Genomic DNA, 20,283 nt, shown 5'->3' with positions numbered 1-20,283 from the left:
AATGTTGGTGCATCACTCTTAGTCAAAAATCTGCCTGCCTCTGTTTTAAGAATATTTAATGTCTTATTCCCCAATGCTATCTGGGAAGATAATTGTACAAAGACACAACACTCTGAGAGGATGACACCAAATCGCCATCTTCTTAATAGAGTCATTTTCCAGTTTTATAGGCCGTCCACTCATGGTAATCTCTCACAGAAGCTGAAATATTGTTTTAGAATTCAACTTGAAAAGACTACTTGGAATATTCTGAGGTTAAACAAGATCACATGTTGTTCACCTAAAGCCAAGCTGATCCAGAGCCAGTCATTTCAAGATTTCCTCTTGCAATAAATGCTCCTCACAAGAGTCAACTGCGTGTATCTTCTCTGGACAGCATTTCATATATTTCATATCACTGAGGCCATCGCTCTCTCGATGTGTTTACACCGCTACATTGCAAATCTGTAGAAAATCGACCATACTTTTAAATGTATTCTGTTTCAGAACGTTTCAACATTTGCTTCAGCTCCCTAAAAATTTGATGTGCTCGTAAAGTTTTTATTTTGTAATCCAGGTGCCTGTTTCCTCCATGCCTAAAGCCAATCTCTCCACTGAAATAATACACTACGCTTCCATTCAACTCACCAATATCTTTTAGCACTGATGGATTTTTCCTACTATGTTCCATACACCAGTATTTGACTGTTCACTTGACTCACCTTAATCTCCTATAGACTCATATCTTCATATCTTCCTTCTCGAACAGTTTCATGTTTGGATTCTTCCGTAATACAGACAGAATATTTGGCCAAAGAAATTCACTGTGGCCATATTGCAATGTAATTGACAATGAAATATTATTACACCATGTCTAAACTATAAATTTGAGACAATGCTAAAGTGTTTTGCATTCGCATCACTCAGTTCCATTACTTAAAATAGAGTCAGATGGTGGGGAATGTGTGTGGGTAGAATTGAGGAACCGTAAAGTTGAAAAACCGTAGTTGGAGTTATATACAGGTCTACAAATCGTAATCAGAAGCTGGGGCACATGATAGACGAGGAGATAGAAACAATATGTAGGAAAGGCAAAGTTACAGTGACTTCAGGGATTTCAATAGGCAGATGGACTGGGAAAATCAGTTGTAATGGTTTGCAAGGAAAGGAATTTGTTGAATGTCTACGAGATGGCTTTTTGGAGCAGCTTATGGTGAAGGCAATGAGGGAACGGGCAATACTAGAGTTAGAGCTGTGCAGTAAAGTAGACTTGATAAGGAAGCTTAAGGTGAAGGAACCTTCGGAGGCAGTAATCATAATATGATTGAACATACTCTTCAATTTGAGAGGGAGAAAGTAGAATCGGACTTAATATTCCAGCTGAATAAAGACACCTTCAAAGACACAAGGGAGGAGCCGGGTAGAATTGACTGGGAGAGGAGCCAAGCAGGAAAGACAGGGGAACAATAATGGCAGGAGTTTCTTGGAGCAATTTAGGAGTCACAGCAGAGATTTATCCCGAGGTAAAAGATGCATTGTACAGCAAGGATGAGGCAACCATGGATGACTGGGACGGTCATGGCTAGGGTAAAAGAAAAATTGAAAGCAGATAACATACAAAAGGCAGCGGGAAACCAGAAGATTTGGAACCTTTCAAAGAAGAACAGATGGCAACAAAATAAGAAATAAGGACGGACAAGTTTAAATATGAGGTCAAGCTATCCAACGATATAAAGGTCAACTGTAAGAGTTTCTTTCGATATATAAAGGGCAAAAGAGAAGCAGAAGTGGGTATTTGGGCACTGGAAAATGACGCTGGAGAGAGAGTTGTGTGGAACAAATAATAGATGAGAAACTGAATAACTATTAAGAGAGTTGGCAAAGAAGTGGCAGATGGAGTACAACTTGGGAAAGTGCGAGGTGATGCACATTAGTAGGAACAAGACAGGCATGGACTACTTCATAAGTGGAGAGAAAAATCAGAAGTCTGAAGTGCAAAGAGAGTTGCGAGTTCCAGACCAGGATTGTCTTTAAATAAACTTGCAGGTTGAGTCAGCAATTAGGAAGGTGTTGTATCTGGCGCACAGTGTGTTTGAAATCTTATGTTCAACAAAAGAACTGAGTTAACTCTTTCAAACAATATTTGTTTATTGAACACATTTAATATTATAACAGTAAAATGTATTGTAATACAATGATAAACGCTACAAATGATCTTATGCTTGAACGTAACTTTGGATGATCGCAAACCACCCCACTAGAAGTTGACCGGGCTCGACTTGGTGATGTCTTCTTGTACTTCTGATGGTCTTGGAGGTGTGTTCTCTTTCCGTGGTTATTCTCGAGTTACTGCACTGTGTGGTGTTTTGTGGTGATTTTATCCTTCGAAGTCTGCACACCTTTTTGGGAAGGTAACGAGGATCTGTCAATGGAATGATCAGGTTCATTTACCCTGATCAATCAGACTCAACCATTGTTTGGCTCAAGGGCAATATTCCCTTGTCACATTCAGGTCCAACTTCAGGTGAGTATTACAGGGTCTGGAGCTGTCAGGCTTGTTTGCAAACCATCTGTGTGTAACTGCAGCCTGTCTAGATTCTGCAGCATGTGGATTACCATAGAGACTTTAGTCAAAGGTGGGATCCATTTCCCAGTATGCATTAATCATTGTTCATTTTTGTAACTCCATGGTTAATCTATTATTGCCCATCGTAAGATTATTCTTTCAGGTGGTCCGCCCGGTCAGAAAGGCAAATACAGTGATGGCATTTATTTTGAGAGGACTTGAATATTAAAGCAGGGTTGGATTTCTGAGGCTCGATAAGACTCTGGTCAGACCGCATTGGTGTACCATTTTGTACCCATAACTAAGGAAGGTTGTACCGTCCCTGGAGTGTTCAGAGGAGATTCACAAAAATGGTCCTAGGAATGAAAAGCTTAACATATGAGGTCTCTAGGTCTATACTCGCTGGAGTTTATAAGGATGAAGGGGGATCTAATTGAAGCATACAGAATACTGGTTGCCTGGTCAGAGTGGATGTTGGGAAGGTGCTTCAACTGTTAGGAGAGAAAGGACCCAAGGACATAGCCTGAGAGTCAAGAGAAGATCTTTTATAACGGAGATAAGGAGAAATGCCTTCTGTCTGAGAGTGGCGAATCTATGGTCGAATGGCAGTTTCCTTCCCTAAAGGACATTAGTGAACCAGGTGAGTTTTTCTTGGCAATCGATTCATAACCACCATCCGTCCCTTAATTCCAGATTTGAAGTCACACTCCGCCATTTGCTGTGGCAGGGTTTGAACCCAGAACACCAGAAAATTATCTGGCTTTATCATATAAGAATACAGTTATAACACCACGAGGCCACTGGCTTGCCCAATCCTCCACAGTGTGACTAACTTGTGCAGTATGATATGCCCCATGATTTGCTTTCATGTTATCTTTTACTTCCTTATCAAGATATGAATGACTTTTCCCCGTTATGCAATTCCTCTTCGGTCTTTAGTATCTCCTTAATTATTTGCCAAATTTGTTCAGCTGTCCCGTCTTTGACTGTTCTTTTCTCCCCCCAGTCCACACAGGTCAAATACTTCTTTAGGCCAGTATAATTATCATTGCCTAACCCTAACACTCTCATGTATGACTCAGTCTTCACTCTTTCAATCTGAATGTGAAACTCCAGCATGTTGTGGTTACTCTTTCCAAGGCAAAGCTCATCCACCAATCCTTCCCTGTTACATAATATCAAATCAAAATTAGCCTATTCTCTGGTTGGTTCCATGACATCCTGCTCGCAGAAATAGTCTCTCATACTGTCCATGAATCTTTATTCGAAGATATCTTTGTCGAAATAATTAACTGAGTCAATTTGCGTGTTCAAACCACCCATAGTTACTGTTGTGCCCTTGTTACAAACCCTCACTCTTTTCTCCCTCAGAAGTACTTTTGCGGGACAGTGGCTGAAAATTCCTCTTCCCAAGAGGTTTCTTCTCTTGCTTTTATTTGCACTGAGACGGATTTCAAATATTGTTTTGGCACAAAACACTTTGAAAAGGTCTGAGTTCCCACTCACACGAACAAGGGTTTATTTTCTTTTCACTAACCACATTTCACAGTAAATATCGACGATTTAAGAGGGCTAAAAGTGGTCATGAGATATCTTTAGCAAACAGGGTTGAGGGAAATACCATAAACTTTGTTTTCACCTATAAGGAGCAAGAGGGTAACAATATGAATGATTGGCCCACACAAAGAAAAAGGAAGAAAGTTATGCATAGAGTCAGAGAAAATGGGTGAGATTCTTAACGAGTTCTTTGCATCTATATTCACCAAGGAGAGGGACATGATGGATTTTCAGGTTAAGGATAGATCTTTGAGTACTCTGGGTCAAGTCGACATAAAGACGGAGGAGGTTTTGGATATTCTAAAAGGTATTAATGTAGACAAGCCCCTAGGTCTGGGTGGGGTCTACCACATGTTACTCAGGGAATTGAGAGAGGAAATAAGTGGGATTTTTAACATATATCTTTGCAGGATCCTTGAACATAGATCAGCGAGCTTGACATCAGTGGTAGGGAAGCTGCTGGAGAAGATACTGAGGGACTTGAGTAGGGTGGTTTGTTAGGGTCTGCACAGTAGGCTGATGAAGTAGGTGAAGTAGCATGGGTTTCAGGGTGTTCTATCTAGATGGATAGAGAAATGGCTGGGCAACATGAGACGGAAAGTAGTAGCTTAAGGGGATTTCTCAAAATGGGGACCTATGACCAGTGTTGTGCAACAGCAATCTGTGCTGGTACCACTGTTGCTTGTGATATATATCAATGATTTGGAAGAAAGTATCGGTCGCCTGATTAGCAAGGTTGCAGATGACACCAAGTTTGTTGGGAGTAGCAGATATTGTAGGGGTCTCTCAAAGAATACAGCAGAATATAGATAGATTGGGGAGATGGGCACAGAAATGGCAGACGGAGTTCAATCTGTGCAACTGCGAGGTCATGCATTTTGAAAGATCCAGTTCAAGCGTGAACTATACAGTAAACAGAAAAGTCCTGGGGAAAATTGGCTTACAGCAAGATCTGGGTGTTCGGGTCCATTGTTTCCTGAAGATGCCAACACACGTGAGTAAAGTTTTAAAGGCAGCATATGGCCAGCTTTCCTTCATTGGATCAGGTGTTGAGTACAAGCGTTGGCAGGTCATGTTACAGTTATATACGACATTGGTTTGGCCGCATTTGGAATACTGTATATAGTTCTGATCACCGCATTAACAAAAGGATGTGCATGCTTTGAACAGAGTGCAGAGTAGGTTCACCAGGAGATTGCCTAGGATGGAGGGTGCTGGTTATGGAAAGAGGTTGGGTAGATTAGGATTATTTTAATTATAAAGACAAAGGTTGAGGGGGACCTAAATTAGGTCTACAAAGTCAAGAGAGATAGAGACAGGGTGGATGCCAAGCTTTCCTGCCAGATTGTGAACTCATGACCCCTAGTGATTGAGTTCCAAAGTGAGAGGGGAAACATTTAGGGTCTGAGGGATATATGTGGGAAGTTCTTTACACATAGGGTGGTGGCAGCCTGGAATACGTTGCCAGTGGAGGTGGTAGGGGCAGGAACGATAGGATCTGCCAGATTCATGAATAGGCAGGGAGCAGAGGGATACAGGCCCTTAGAAAATAGGTGGCAGGTATGGAAAATAGGGGATCTGGATCAGCGCAGGCTTGGAGGTCCGAAGGGTCTGTTCCTGTGTTGGAATGTTCTTTGTTCTTTATCATTCATTCTAAAAATTACAAGTTTTCAAATAATTGTATGCTACAATTTTATAATATAAAACATTTTTTTTATTTGACAGTGCATGTCAAATTATTGTCATTGCTAAATTGGAGTCACAGAGTCATAGGGATGTACCGCATGAAAACAGACCCTTCCATCCAACTTGTCCATGCCGACCAGATATCCCAACTCAATCTAGTCCCACCTGCCAGCACTCGGCCCATATCCCTCTAAACACTTTCTATTCATATACCCATCCAGACGCCATCTAAATGTTGCAATTCTACCAACCTTCACCACTTCCTCTTGCAGTTCACTCCATAATCGTACCAACCTGTGTGTGAAAAAGTTGCCCCTTATGTCACTTTTATATTTTTCCATCCCAACCTAAACCTATGCCCTCTCGTTCTGGACTCCCCCACACCAGGGAAAATATCTTATCTATTTCCTCATTTATTCCCCTCATGATTTTATAAACCTCTGTTCGGTCACTCCCTCAGCAGCCGACATTCCAGGGAAAATATCCCTAACCTATTCACCCTCCACCTATAGCTCAAACACTCCAACCTTGGCAACATCCTTGTAAATCTTATCAGAACCCTTTCAAGTTTCACAACATCCTACCGATAGGAAGGAGACCAGAATTGCACACAATATTCCAAAAGTGGCCTAACCAACTTCCTGTACAGCCGCAACACGACCTTCGAACCACTGTACTCAATGCTATTATCAATTAAGGAAACCATACCAAATGCCTTCTTCACTGTCTTATCTATTTGTGACTCGACTTTCAAGGAACAAGGAACCTGCACTCCAAGTTCTCTTTGTTCAGCAACTCTCCCTTGGACCTCACAATTAAGAACATAGCTCCTGCTAAGATTTGCTTTCCCAAAATGAGGCATCTCGCGTTTAACTAAATTAAACTCTATCTAACACTCCTCAGCCCATTGGCCCACCTGATCAAAATCCCGTTGTAATCTGAAGTAACCTTCTTCGCTGTCCACTACACCTTCAATTTGGGTGTCATCAGCACATTTACTGACAATACCTCTTATAATCACATGCAAATCATTTATATGAATGACTAAAAGTAGTGGACCCACCATCGATCCTTGTGACAGTCCACTGGTCACATGCCACCAATCTAAAAAACAACTCTCCACCACCACCCTCTGTCTGCTACTTTTAGCCAGTTCTGTATCCAAATGACTAGTTCTCCCTGTACTCCATGAGATCTAACCTTGCTAACCAGTCTCCCATGGGGAACCTTATTGAATGCCTTACTGAAGTCCATATAGATCACATCCACTGCTCTGCCCTCATCAATCAACTTTGTTACTTCTGCAAAAAACTCAGTCAGGTTTGTGAGACATGATTTCACCTGCACAAAGCCATTTTGACTCTCACTGATCAGTCCTTGCCTTTCCAAATACATGTACATTCTGTCCCTCAGGATTCCCTCCAACAACTTGCCCACCACTGATGTCAGGCTCACTGGTCTATAGTTACTTGGCTGGTTCTTACCACCTTTCTTAAACAGTGGCACCACTTTCGCCAACCTCCAGTCTTCTGGCATAGCGCCTGTGACTGTCAATGTTACAAGTATCTCAGTAAGAGGCTCACCAGTCACTTCCCTAGCTTCCCACAGAGTTGTCGGGTAAATCTGATCGATCAGGTCCTGGGGATTTATCCACTTTTATGCATTTCAAGACATCTGCACTTCTCCCTCTGTAATAAGGACATTTTTCAAGATGTCACCATCTATTTCTCTGTATTTCGACATCTCCCACGTCTTTCTCCTGAGTAAACACTGATACAAAATATTCGTTTAGTATCACCCCCATCTCCTGCGGCTCCACACAAAGGCACATTACTGATCTTTGAGGGCTCTATTCTCTCTCTATTTAACCTTTTGTCCTTAATATATTTGTAAAATCCTTTTGCTTCACCGTAGATCTATTTGCCAAAGATATCTCATGTCGCCTTTTTGACTTCCTAATTTCCCTTTTTAGTATACTCCAACTTCCTTTATACTCTTCTAAGGATTCAAACGATCTATCCTACCTGTACCTGACATATGCTTCCTTCGTTTTCTTAACTAGACCCTCAATTTCTTTGTCATTCAGCACTCTATATAACTACCAGCCTTTCCTTTCACCCTAACAAGAATATACTGTCTCTGGACTCTCGTTATCTCATTTCTGTACGGTTTCCATTTTCCAGCCATCCCTTTCCCCGCGTACATCTGCCACCATCAGCTTTGAATGTTCTTGCCTAATAACGTCAAAATGGGCCTTTCTCCAATTTAGAGCTTCAACTTTAAGTTCTGGTCTATCCTTTTCCATTGTTATTTTAAAACTAAGAGAATTGTTGGCAAATAGCTGAAGCTCACACATTTCAGTGAGATTAAATCAATTGATTATATTTAAATGTGTAAGAATAATAAGAAGATTTGATTATTCAATCATTTTCACATATGCAATCAGTTTGCAAATGAAAGAGCAACAATGTATGTATTTGAATACTGAGATTCAATGTGTAATTGCAATCAGCAAAATAGTCAGACAACATGTTCTTTTTCGATACTAAGCAACATATGCATTTTTTAATCTTGAATCATAAACGTTGTTTGCTTTTAAAATTTAATTCTATCAATGTAGAAACAATGTAATTGTTTTCAGAGATGGTGCAGTTATTGTTCAGTTGAATAATTTTAGCTCATATCTGATTATTTCCCAATTCACAAACATGGCAAAAGGATTTCAAAAGGCCTGAATTCGGGTACAGTGCTACTGGACCTTACAGCTGCCTGTGGCACTAAGTGAGACACTGGCCTGCTCCTGAAGCTGACCAGAAAGTTTCCAAACTGGGTCAGGGAAGTCATTCAAACATTCCCTCACAGAGATCCATTGGGAATGCAATTTGGACAGGAGGAAACTAGCCAACAGGTTATCACTACTCTCAGTGCAGGTGCAAATGCTTTCCAAATTAGATACCAGTGACTGACCAGGAACCAGATGTTACAAATTCGTCCTCATTAACAGCCTGGCCCAGGGACCTGATGTATGGACATGGAGTGTCAGAATCACACCACACAGATTACTTATGGTGATTCATCTGGCTTGTCCCCCAGACTCCATAACATCTGCCCTCTGGATCAGATACTGGGTGAAAACGTTCACAATTGACAATCTTCTGCAGCATCTTCTGTGTCACAGTGAACCCTCTGAAACTATATCCAATAAATTAACCTTCATGTTTACCAGTATAAAATAAAATTGTACATGTCTGTGGATGGTCAGATACTAATTCATAGGCCACCCAGCAGAATGTCTCTGAAGAAACCAGGAGCAAATAGCAAGCCAAGAATCACTTTAACAACTGAACTTGGTGGATATTTTCTGGTCGAGGTAACCACACATATTGTGCTGACACTCAGGTGAATATAACAATGCACACCATAACTGGAAGTCTTGGTCTTAACGCCCCTCCACAGCTTTCTGACTTCACACACCTCACTCCCGGTACACCTCACTCCCTCAAACATTCACCAATTGATGAGAATCCACAAACTGAGTGAAAGTTGGCACATAAAACAGTACAGCATATTAGAGACCTTCATCCCTCCATGTTCTGCTGGCCTTTTTATCCTACTCTAAGATCAGACTATCCTCCATAACCTTCAATGTAATAACTTCCATGTGCCATTCCAAGAGTCTTCTTAACTATCCCTAATGTATCTGACTCTACAACCACTGCTGGCGGTGCGTTCCTGAATATTCTCTGAATAAAGAACCTACCTCTGACATCTCTTCTAAACCTTCCTCCAGTCAACTTAAAGTCAAGCCCCTTGGTGATAGCCATTTCTGCCATGGGAAAAGGCTCTGGCTATCCACTTTGTCTAAGTCTCTCAACATCATGTACACCTCTATCAAGTCACCGCTCATCTTTCTTCGCTTCAATTAAAAAAAAACCCTCACTCCTTCGACCTTTCTTCCAAAGACATATCCGCCTGTGAAGGGCTTATGCTGAAACATCGACGCTCCTCTACCTCAGATGCGGCCTGACCTGTTATGCTTTCCCAGCGCCACACATTGACGTACATAAATTAATTGGCCACAAGAATATGTCAGGGGCAAGGAATCCTGCAGAAATAACTCACTTCACTCACTCCAAAAGCCTGTCCCTCCATCGATAAGACACATGTTGAATATGGGTGTAATGAAATACTACCCCCCCCCCCCATTTCCCTGGGTGAGTTCAGCTTTACCCCTCCATCTACTGAAACTAAGTAGCAGCAATTCTTGCCATCTACACGCTGCTCTGCAGAAATTTCCCAAGGCTCCTTACAACGTACCTCTGAAGTCCGACCATCAAGAGGGACAAGGGAAGCAGATACATGGTACCCTCACCATGTTTGCATTTTGTTCCAAGGCACCCACCATCCCAATACTTATTGGGTAGTATATTGCTGTTCCTTCAGTGTCACTGTTTCAAGGTCCCTCCCGAATGGTATTGGAAGTCTAACTACAACACATGGACTGCAGTGGTTCAGTGCAGCACCTCCCCACCACCTTCTCAAGGACAACAAGGGACTGACAATAAACACTGACCCAATCATATTCTATGAATAAATAAAAATGAAAAATATTGTCCAAACATGCACAATGCTGGACACTATGCTTTAGGTTTTGTGACCTCAGGCTGGTTGGGTTCAGTCCATAACTTGCTTGTTGTGAACAGCTGAAAGGATAACCTGTCAGTCTCTCAGAGGCATGGCCTACATACCGAGCATCACACAGACATTGACATTTACACCCAACATTACTGAGCTCTGAGACAGACATAAGCAATTCAAAATGTATTCATATCTGACTGACATGTTTAAACGCGCAGTGACATTGTTACCACAAAAATGATTATGAATGAATATTACCAGGGAGAAAATGAGGACTAGAGATGCTGAAGATCAAAGTAAAAAAATGTGGTTCTGAAAAAGCACAGCCGTTCAGGCAGCATCTGAGGAGCAAGAGAGTCGACTATTGGTTAACAACATTAATACAAAGGAAAATAATTGCATATTTTCAAAGTTCTTGCACTTAATAATAATGTGGTCTTGGGTGTGGGAATGAGATTCATCATTCCAATGTTCCTTTTTGTGAGTTGGGCACTGTTTTCATTATATTGTTGTTATAACAGTGTACAGAATAAATGGGTGGATTTTGTGCATATTGGACAATCTAAAAGTTGGTATTATGAAAGGACGTCGGACCTTCAGTAAAGAGACTTTGCTGTTAATGGTTAGAACAATGCTGCAAACATTTACACAGAGATTTCCAACTCAGGTCATAAACAAGGACGTTGGGCTGGGATCATCCGGTGCATCGATGGAGCTGCACAATTCTGTTTGTATATTGACATTGTGGGGCTAACATACACTGGATATGGTTTATGCGGGACTCAATGTAAGATGCCATCACTTTTATAACACCTTCATTCAGGATCGAGTGCAAGGTGCAGAATTACAGAGATTAGGAGGCACACAGAAGAGATATACTTGCAAGACATGGCTATTTACAGGTCATTTTTACAAATGTTGAACTGCATCTGGACCAGCGCCATGTGCTAGTCCATTGACCAGTCTGCCCCACACACCACTCCCCGTTGTTCAGGTGTATCTCTAACCAGTCTATTTTGAGGGATTGTGTGAGTAACTGCTCAGCTCCAGTTTGGAAGCTCACTGGACAGATTTTGGCGATAGCCAGTGTTTTGGAGGTCGTGGTGAGGGCCAGTAACACAGTGTCTGAATTCAGGCTTTTTCTCAAAGTCATTGTCAACAGCTTTGCTGCCTGCAAGATGGTGTGTTCGCTGATCTGAACATGAATCAGCTGTTTACTTCAGTCACTGAATTGTGCAATAATTAGGTGTGCGCTCTGGTAAATCAATTATTGTTCACTTCAATTGTTTCCAACTGAAAAACTGATGTTTGGTTCAATTAAAATATGTAAGAAATAAAGTGACATTAACTCTTCACTATACAATATATAAATTGACCTTTTATATATTCTCACAGACTAATCAAATAACAATCAGATATTGTCTGGAAAGCAAGATAATGTGAACAACCGGACAATGTCCCAGGTAACATCACCATCCTCTCTGGTAGGTTCTGTCCCACTGAATTGACACAGCCAGGCAGAAGAGGGCAGCTCCTTGGCATATAGTCAGTATAGGGCCGCATGGTGGCTCTGTGGTTAGCACTGCTGCCTCACAGTATCAGGGATCTACGTTCGATTCAAGACTTGGGCAAGTGCCTATGTGGAGTTTACACATTACCCCCGTGTCGGCGGGGGGTTCCTCCCACAGTCCAAAGATGTGCAGCTCAGGTGAATTAGCCATTGATTGCTCTTTGGAGGGTTGGTGTGGACTGGTTGGCACGAAAGGTCTGTTCCCATACTGCAGGGAATCTAATATAATCATATCGCTCAGCATTGATGCTGGATCCTGCGGCAGCTAGACTGCTCTGCGGCAGGTTATGGGGAACCAATAAAAGGGAAACCTATAATTGACCACATCATCACCGATCTGCCTGCTGCAGATACACCCCTCCATTTCATATATCGGTAACAATGGTCTCTGCACAGTCCTTATGGGGAGCAAGGGCTAACTTCACATTTTCCAGACACTCCTCACCATGACATGCACTGAAAGGTACAGACTTTAAACGGAGTAAGCAACTAAGGACGATGCATCCATGAACTACAATGGCCCATCGGAAGCAGCAGAAACATGTTCTGCACAACTCATACAGTCCATTTCGTGGACCGACATAGCTCCCTCTGTACAGTAACTGGACATGGCCCGATATACCTCCCACTGTACAGTAACCATCACGGCCCGACATACCTCCCATTGTACAGTAACCATCACGGCCCGACATACCTCCCACTGTACAGTAACCATCACGGCCAGACATACCTCCCACTGTACAGTATCCATCACACCCCGACATACCTCCCACTGTACAGAAACCATCACGGCCTGACATACCTCCCACTGTACAGTAACCATCACGGCCAGACATACCTCCCACTGTAGAGTATCCATCACACCCCGACATACCTCCCACTTTACAGTAACCATCACGGCCCGACATACCTCCCACTGTACAGTAACCATCACGGCCAGACATACCTCCCACTGTACAGAATCCATCACACCCCGACATACCTCCTACTTTACAGTAACCATCACGGCCAGACATACCTCCCACTGTACAGTAACCATCACGGCCCGACATAACTCCCACTTTAAAGTAACCATCACGGCCCGACATACCTCCCACTGTACAGTAACCATCACGGCCCGACATACCTCCCACTGTACAGTATCCATCACACCCCGACATACCTCCCACTTTACAGTAACCATCACGGCCCGACATACCTCCCACTATACAGTAACCATCACGGCCCGACATACCTCCCACTGTACAGTAACCATCACGGCCAGACATACCTCCTACTTTACAGTAACCATCACGGCCCGACATACCTCCCACTCTACAGTAACCATCACGGCCCGACATACCTCCCACTGTACAGTAACCATCACGGCCAGACATACCTCCCACTTTACAGTAACCATCACGGCCCGACATACCTCCCACTCTACAGTAACCATCACGGCCCAACATACCTCCCACTGTACAGTAACCGTCACGGCCCGACATACCTCCCACTGTACAGTAACTGGGTCAGTGATGAGTGCAGAAGAACATGCTGGGAGCAGCAGCAGCCAGACCTAGAGAAGAGGGACAACCTGGAGAAACTCTTCCTGCCTTCAGCTGCAAAACGGGACGACTTGTATTCCGACAGCACAAGCAGCAAGTGATGGACAGAGCTCAGTGATCCCACTATCAATGGTTCAGATCTATCCCTGCAATCCTGCCACATGCAGTTATAAAAGATAGTGGACAATGAAAGAGACCACTGGAGGAGGAGGCTGCTGCTCTCCAACAATGAAATCACCCATTATTGGGGAGCCCAGCACAGCAGGAATAAAATAAAGCTGCTGCATTTGTAACAACTTTCACCAGATGGGCTGAGCAGATGATCCATTTCAGGCACCTTCAGTAGGCCCCAGCATCACTGACCCCAATCTTCAGACAATTCGATTCACTCCGCACAATGTCAAGAAATGTCTGGGACACTGTAAACTGTGATTTATTTCCAGAGATTGGCAAATCTCGAGTCAAGCTGTTCTATTCCAGCAATAATACTGACACCTACCAACAATGTGATAAACTGCCCGCCTGTATCCTGTGAACAAAAAGCAAGGCCCTTGCGTTGCAGCAAGTCACTGACCCATCGGTGTACGATGGGTCTACCATGGAAATGTGATAGAAAGTGTCAGCAATAATGGGATCAATCAGCAATAATCTGCTCAGTGTCATTCAGGTAGTGACCCGTCAGGCTCACTCAGATCCTGAACCCACTGCAAGCTCAATTTAAAAGAGTGGAACTCCAAAGGGGCAGTGAGAGTAATTACTCTTAACATCGAGTCACCATTTAACAGCGTGTGACAATAGGAGCCCGAGTAAAACTATACTCAATCAGAATCTGGGGCAAGTACTCTTCTGGTGGGAATTATTCCCAACAACAATAATGCCTGTTCCCAGTGTGAGTAACTGGAACTCCAGGAAAGTTCTGCAGCTATTCCTCAGGAAAGAGAGTGTCTGAGGCTAAACTATTTCCAGCTGCTGCAATGACCCTCTCTCCATCATAAGGTCACACAGAGGAATGGTCACTGATTATACCATTCCTGAAACAGGCCATGCTGAAATGCAACAAGACCTGGAAAACATCCGGATTTTGTCTGACAAGCAGCAAGTAATGCTCACGACACTCAAACATGAGACAAATATATCACTAACGAATCAAACCATCATTCTTTGATTTTCAATAGCATTCCCATCACTGAGTTCCCATCACTGAGGCCCCAACACAGTGTCTATCAGCATCCTGGGTGCCATCATTGACTAGGAGTTGCCCTGAACTAACCATATTAATAACACTGCCTTTAAGAGCAGGTCAGAGGTTTAGAATTCATCTACTAACTCCCCAAAACCTGAGATGTTTATTCTTGCAATTTAATCTAAGGTCAAATTTCAGCTAATTTAATAACTATCACTTCCACGGCTATCCATCCATTTCCCACTGATGCGCAGCAATACCAGCGTATACTGCTCCAGTACCTTCTCAACTCACTGCCATCTAGAAGATCTAAGGCAGCAGAGACTTTGGAAAACCAGCTATCTGCGACCTCACTCCTTCATATGATCAGATGTGATGAGGTTGGCTCATGAATTTACAATTCCGTACTCCTAAGATCACAAAAATCAGTCAAAATGCAGCGAGACTTGGACAGCAGCCAGGCTTCGGGGCTGACAAGTGACAAGTGACAAGTAACATCTGTGCCACATAAATGTCAAACAATGACCATCGTAATCATCTCATCAGCGCCATTCAACATTCAAAGGCAGTACCAATGATGAATCCATTGGCACTAACATTCTCAGGTTAATCCAAGACCATTTCAATGCTATGGTGAGAACATCAAATCAGAAGTTAGGAATCCTGCAGCAAGTAACTTTTCTCCTGGCTTGCCAAAGCCTGTCCAAAATCTCCAAGGTTCAAATCAGGAATATGATCAAATAATCTCCACTTGTTTGATGAGTGCAACTCCAGAAGCACTCAGTTTGACACGATTAAAGACTGAGCAGCCGAAATAAATGGTCCCCATCCACAACGACTCCCTCCCTCCACCGCGGATACTCAGCAGCAGGTATGAGTACATTGACATTTTCTCAGGTAGCACTGAGTCATTGCCATCTGGAAAGAAAAGGACAATATTTAGGGAATAGTGATCATAATTCATTTGGTTTTAACCTAAGTATTGCAAAGGACAAAGCGAGACTAAGAAGGCACTGTCTAACCTTGTTTCTTCAAGTAAACAGAAACAAGTAACAAGAAGATAAATCAGAATCAGAGCAGTGGCAGGTAGTCTGAGAGAAGATTAAAGTGGTTGTAAGAAAATGTGTTCTCAAATTGAAAAGGGTCAGGCAGCTAAATCCAGAGGCCCCTTGTAATCTAGGAATACAAAGACAGAACAGGAAACCTTACATCACACAATGGGAACGTAATACTACAGAATGCCAAGAGGAGTGCGGAATGTGGAGAAGGGAGATCCAAAACGAAATTAGAAAGCAACCAGTGTTTGTGAAATGATACTGTCAAAAAATATCAAGTCATCTTTAGCAAATTTCTTTTCAGACCAGAGAAGGAAAAGTAAAATAAGGAATATAAAAGGCAAGGAATATAAACTGTCGAATGTCTGTATATGGTTCTGAGTTTCAAATAAGGCTTAAAGGACCTCAACAATGGGGGCTATTATGATGGATCTGTGAGAGTTGTCTGAGAAGCCCATCTGACCCTTCTCGATGTTACTATATTCAGGGATGTGAGATCTGGTCATGGAGACAGGGTGGTAAGGATGGCAAGATTTGGGAAATTTTAATGACAAGAGAAATCGTCAGTTCAGTCAAAAAGAACAAGGAAGCACATCTAAGAGTTTGGGAACTGAAGACACTCAGAAGCCTCGAAAAACATGATAAAAGACAGGAAAAACGGAAAGAAAAAGAATTGGCTAGACGATAAAGCACGATGCAATGTCTTTATAAACAGGATTAAGGAAAACAAAGAGTGCGCCCGATCAAGGAAAAAGGAGGGAATTAATGCATGGAAGGGGGTTAAGTCTTTAATGAATACTTTGTATTGGTATTCACAAAGGAGGAGAACATGGTGGGTGGTGAATCAAGAGATGGATTAGATTAGATTACTTACAGTGTGGAAACAGGCCCTTCGGCCCAACAAGTCCACACCGACCCGCAACTCACCCATACCCCTACATTTACCCCTTATCTAACACTACGGGCAATTTAGCATGGCCAATTCACCTTACCTGCACATTTTTTAGACTGTAGGAGGAAACTGGAGCACCCGGAGGAAACCCACGCAGACACGGGGAGAATGTGCAAACTCCACACAGTCTCTCGCCTGAGTCAGGAATTGAACCCGGGTGTCTGGCGCTGTGAGGCAGCAGTGCTAACCACGGTGTCGCCCATATGCTGATATCCTGTGTCATTTTGATATTAAAAATGGAGGCTGTGTTGTGTGTTTTGAAAAATATTAAGGTCGACAAGTCTCCAGGAGATAAAGGGATTAGTCCCAGAATATTGAGGGGATCGAGGGAGTAAATTGCTGAGACTTCGTGCACACATTTTGTTTGCTCTTCAGTCACAGCACAGGTTCCAGAGAACTTGAAAAAAGCCAATGTTGCTCCTTGGTTGAAGAAGGGCAACATGGATAATTCCAGAAATTTCAGCTCGGAGAGCCTTACATCAGTGGTAAGGAAAATATTAGAGATTCTTACTGATATGACTGACTCACATTTGGAAAAATATGGAGTTATTCACGATGGGCAACATGGTTTTGTGTGGGTGGAAAATGTGTCTCACAAACGTGATTGAATATTTTGGGAACGTGGATTGATGAGGGCATGGAGCTGGATGTTGGCCATCTGGACCTCTGCAAGGCCTTTGATATGGTTCCTTACAGCAGGCTCATACAGAAGGGGATGTGAACTAGGATCAGCGATCAGTCAGTAACATAGACAGAGAACTGCTTGGTCATAGCAGTCAGTAGTGGTGGAAGGGTGTATTTTTTCGGTCTGGATATGCGTGAATAGATTGGGGGAGTTGCGGGTTGTCATGGTGATTGGCAGATGATGCAGCAGGATATCCGTGGGCTGGAGACTTGGATGCAGAAAAAGCAAATGTACTTTAAAATAAGCAATTGCGAGTTGATACGTTTGAGAAAGTCTGCTGCAGGAGAGAAATATACAAGAAATGAAAGACCTCTAAGTAGCTTCAACATTGAAGGGATTTGGGGATACAGGTCCATAGTTCCCTGAAAGTGGCAACACAAGGAAACATTGTTACATGTTGCATCTGGATAGAACTATATTTTGGCATCGTTTAGAATATTGTGTGCAGGACTGATTACCAGATCAGCAAAAGGATGTCGAAGTATTGGACAGGGTTTGAAAACCATTTACTAGGATGTTGTCTGGTTTGGAGGATACTAGACATAAGTGGAACCTGTTAAAGGTTTACAAAATTATGAGAGGTATGGATAGAATAGACAGTTGCAGTCTTTCTGTTCCCCAGAGTAGGAACATTAATTGCTAGGGGGCATAAGTTTTAGGTAATTGGGGAATATTTAAAGGAGATATGAGAAGCAAGTTTTTTTTTTGCTGTGCTCCAGACAGAATGTGAAAGTGCCTGGAATGCACTGATGGAGGAGGCTGTAGAAGAATATACAACAGCAATGATGGTATATTGACATGTACATGAGTTAGCAGGGAATATAATGATATACAACATTTTATAAGTTCTAAAGGCATCAAGTATCAGTGCAACTTAATGGGCTGACAGGCCTGTTCCTGTGCTGTACAGGTCAAGACAAGATTTCAACAAGATAGTGGCCAATTGCTGATTCAATACCTCCTGATGATCAGCAGGCACATTCATGCAGATCTCTCCTCATTAATTTTCAGGTTCATGTCCTCCCTCCCACCGTGGGGAAACTCAATATGGACAATTTGGCATGAATTTTAGAGCTGGTATCTGGTGACGCCATCATCACCCTTGCTCCTGAGGCCTTCTGTCTTGGACACCAGCGTCTCAGGGGACACTGCACAGACCAAAGCTGCATGTACTACATATCCTCCAATGCTGGCATCTGACATATGTCAGCCTCACCATGCCATCCCAGCAGATCTCGGACCAACTGACAGTATGCTTCTGTACTTCAATGCTGGAGCACAGGGTGCACTGACAGCTCTCATTGCAATGCTGCTGCAAGGACACTGTGCTCAGGGACACAACCAGGTCATGGACTGTCCCTCTGGGCTGCTCACTCAGTGTTTGTACAGATTCACTTTGAGCTGAATTGAATGTTCACATAATTATTGTCTTACCTCACCCTGCCTTTAGCAGTGTTACCCCTCAGCTAGAGCTACCAGGCTCACCTGCCTGCTGCATTGTCTTGGTGTTTAGTGCAAACACAAACCCAGGGAGCTTGGTATCATTGTCCACAGTCAGTCATGGTGCCCAGCACAGGGAGTCAGTGGGAGTCTCAGGTCCCAGTCCGGGAGCTTGGACACAGTCAGTCAGTCTCTCGTGGTTGTTAGGGTCAGGATCCTTCCCCTGTAAGGGGAGGGTGGTGGTGGTGAGGAGCTGAATGTTGGCAGACTTGGAGGAAGGTATCGGTTCCTTTATTAGCAACTTTGCAGATGACACTAAGGTTGGTGGAGTAGCAGACAGTGAAGGGGAATGTCAGATAATACAGCAGAATATAGGTAGATTGGAGAGGCGGGCAGAGAAATGGCAGATGGAGTTCAATCCGGGCAAATGCGAGGTGATGCATTTCGGAAGATCCAATTCAAAATACAGTAAATGGGAAGGTCCTGCGAAAAATTAACATCTGGGTATTCAGGTCCGTTGATCCTTGAATGTGGTAACGCAGGTCAATAAAGTGGTCAAGGCAGCATATGGCATGCTTTCCTTCATTGGACGTGGTATTGAGTACAAGAGTTGTCAGGTCATGTTACAGTTGTATAGGACTTTGGTATAGAATATTACGTATGGTTCTGGTGCCCGCATTACCGAAAGGATGTGCATGCTTTGGAGAGGGTGCAGAGGAGGTTCATCAGGATGTTGCCTGGTATAGAGGGCGTTAGCAATAAGGAGAGATTGAATAGTTCGGGATTATTTTCATTAGAAAGACGAAGGTTGACTGGAGACCTGATTGAGGTCTGCAAAATCATGGGATGCGTAGACAAGGTGGACAGCAAGAAGCATTTTTCACCCAGAGTGTGGAACTCAATTACATGGAGTAACGAGTTCACAATGAAAGGGTAAAAGTTTAGGGCAGATACGCTGGAAAGATCTTTATGCAGAGGGTGATGGGGGCCTGGAACACTTTGCCAACGGAGGTGCTACAGGCGGGAATTACAACGTCAGTTAAGATATATCCAGACAGATGCATGAATGGGCAGGGAGCAAAGGGATACAGATCGTCACCAAATAGGCGACAGGTTTAGACAGAGAATCTGGACCAGCGGAGATTTAGCAGGCTGAAGAGCTTGTTCCTGTGCTGTGATTTCCTTTGTTTCAATGGTCTGCAGGTTAGATTGATCTTATAGTAGGATAAAAGATTGACACAACACTGAGTGCTGAAGGACCTGTACGGTGTTGTACTGTTCTGTGTTCTAAATAGGGAGGGTTACAATGGCAGGAAGGGGTTTCAGGAGGCTGGAGAGGATGGGTTCTGAATGAATAGATACATTAGGGAGGTTTACTAGGATTGTCGGATGTAACACAGACAGCAATGATCTGATCTGGAGAAGACG

General features: G+C 43.1%; 1 long non-coding RNA gene across 1 annotated transcript in view; it reads right to left on the bottom strand.

Moving 5' to 3' along the window:
• Nucleotides 1-2,107: 2,107 nt before the first annotated feature.
• Nucleotides 2,108-20,283, bottom strand: part of LOC132812225 (uncharacterized) — a 38,454-nt gene continuing 20,278 nt past the window's right edge. The window contains exon 2 of the long non-coding RNA XR_009643530.1: nucleotides 2,108-2,378. This is a non-coding gene — a long non-coding RNA (uncharacterized LOC132812225). The remainder of the gene's footprint in view (nucleotides 2,379-20,283) is intronic.

Source organism: Hemiscyllium ocellatum, unplaced genomic scaffold (genome assembly GCF_020745735.1).
Source record: "Hemiscyllium ocellatum isolate sHemOce1 unplaced genomic scaffold, sHemOce1.pat.X.cur. scaffold_262_pat_ctg1, whole genome shotgun sequence".
NCBI lineage: Eukaryota > Metazoa > Chordata > Chondrichthyes > Orectolobiformes > Hemiscylliidae > Hemiscyllium > Hemiscyllium ocellatum.
This window is presented reverse-complemented; position numbering and strand designations above follow the sequence as displayed.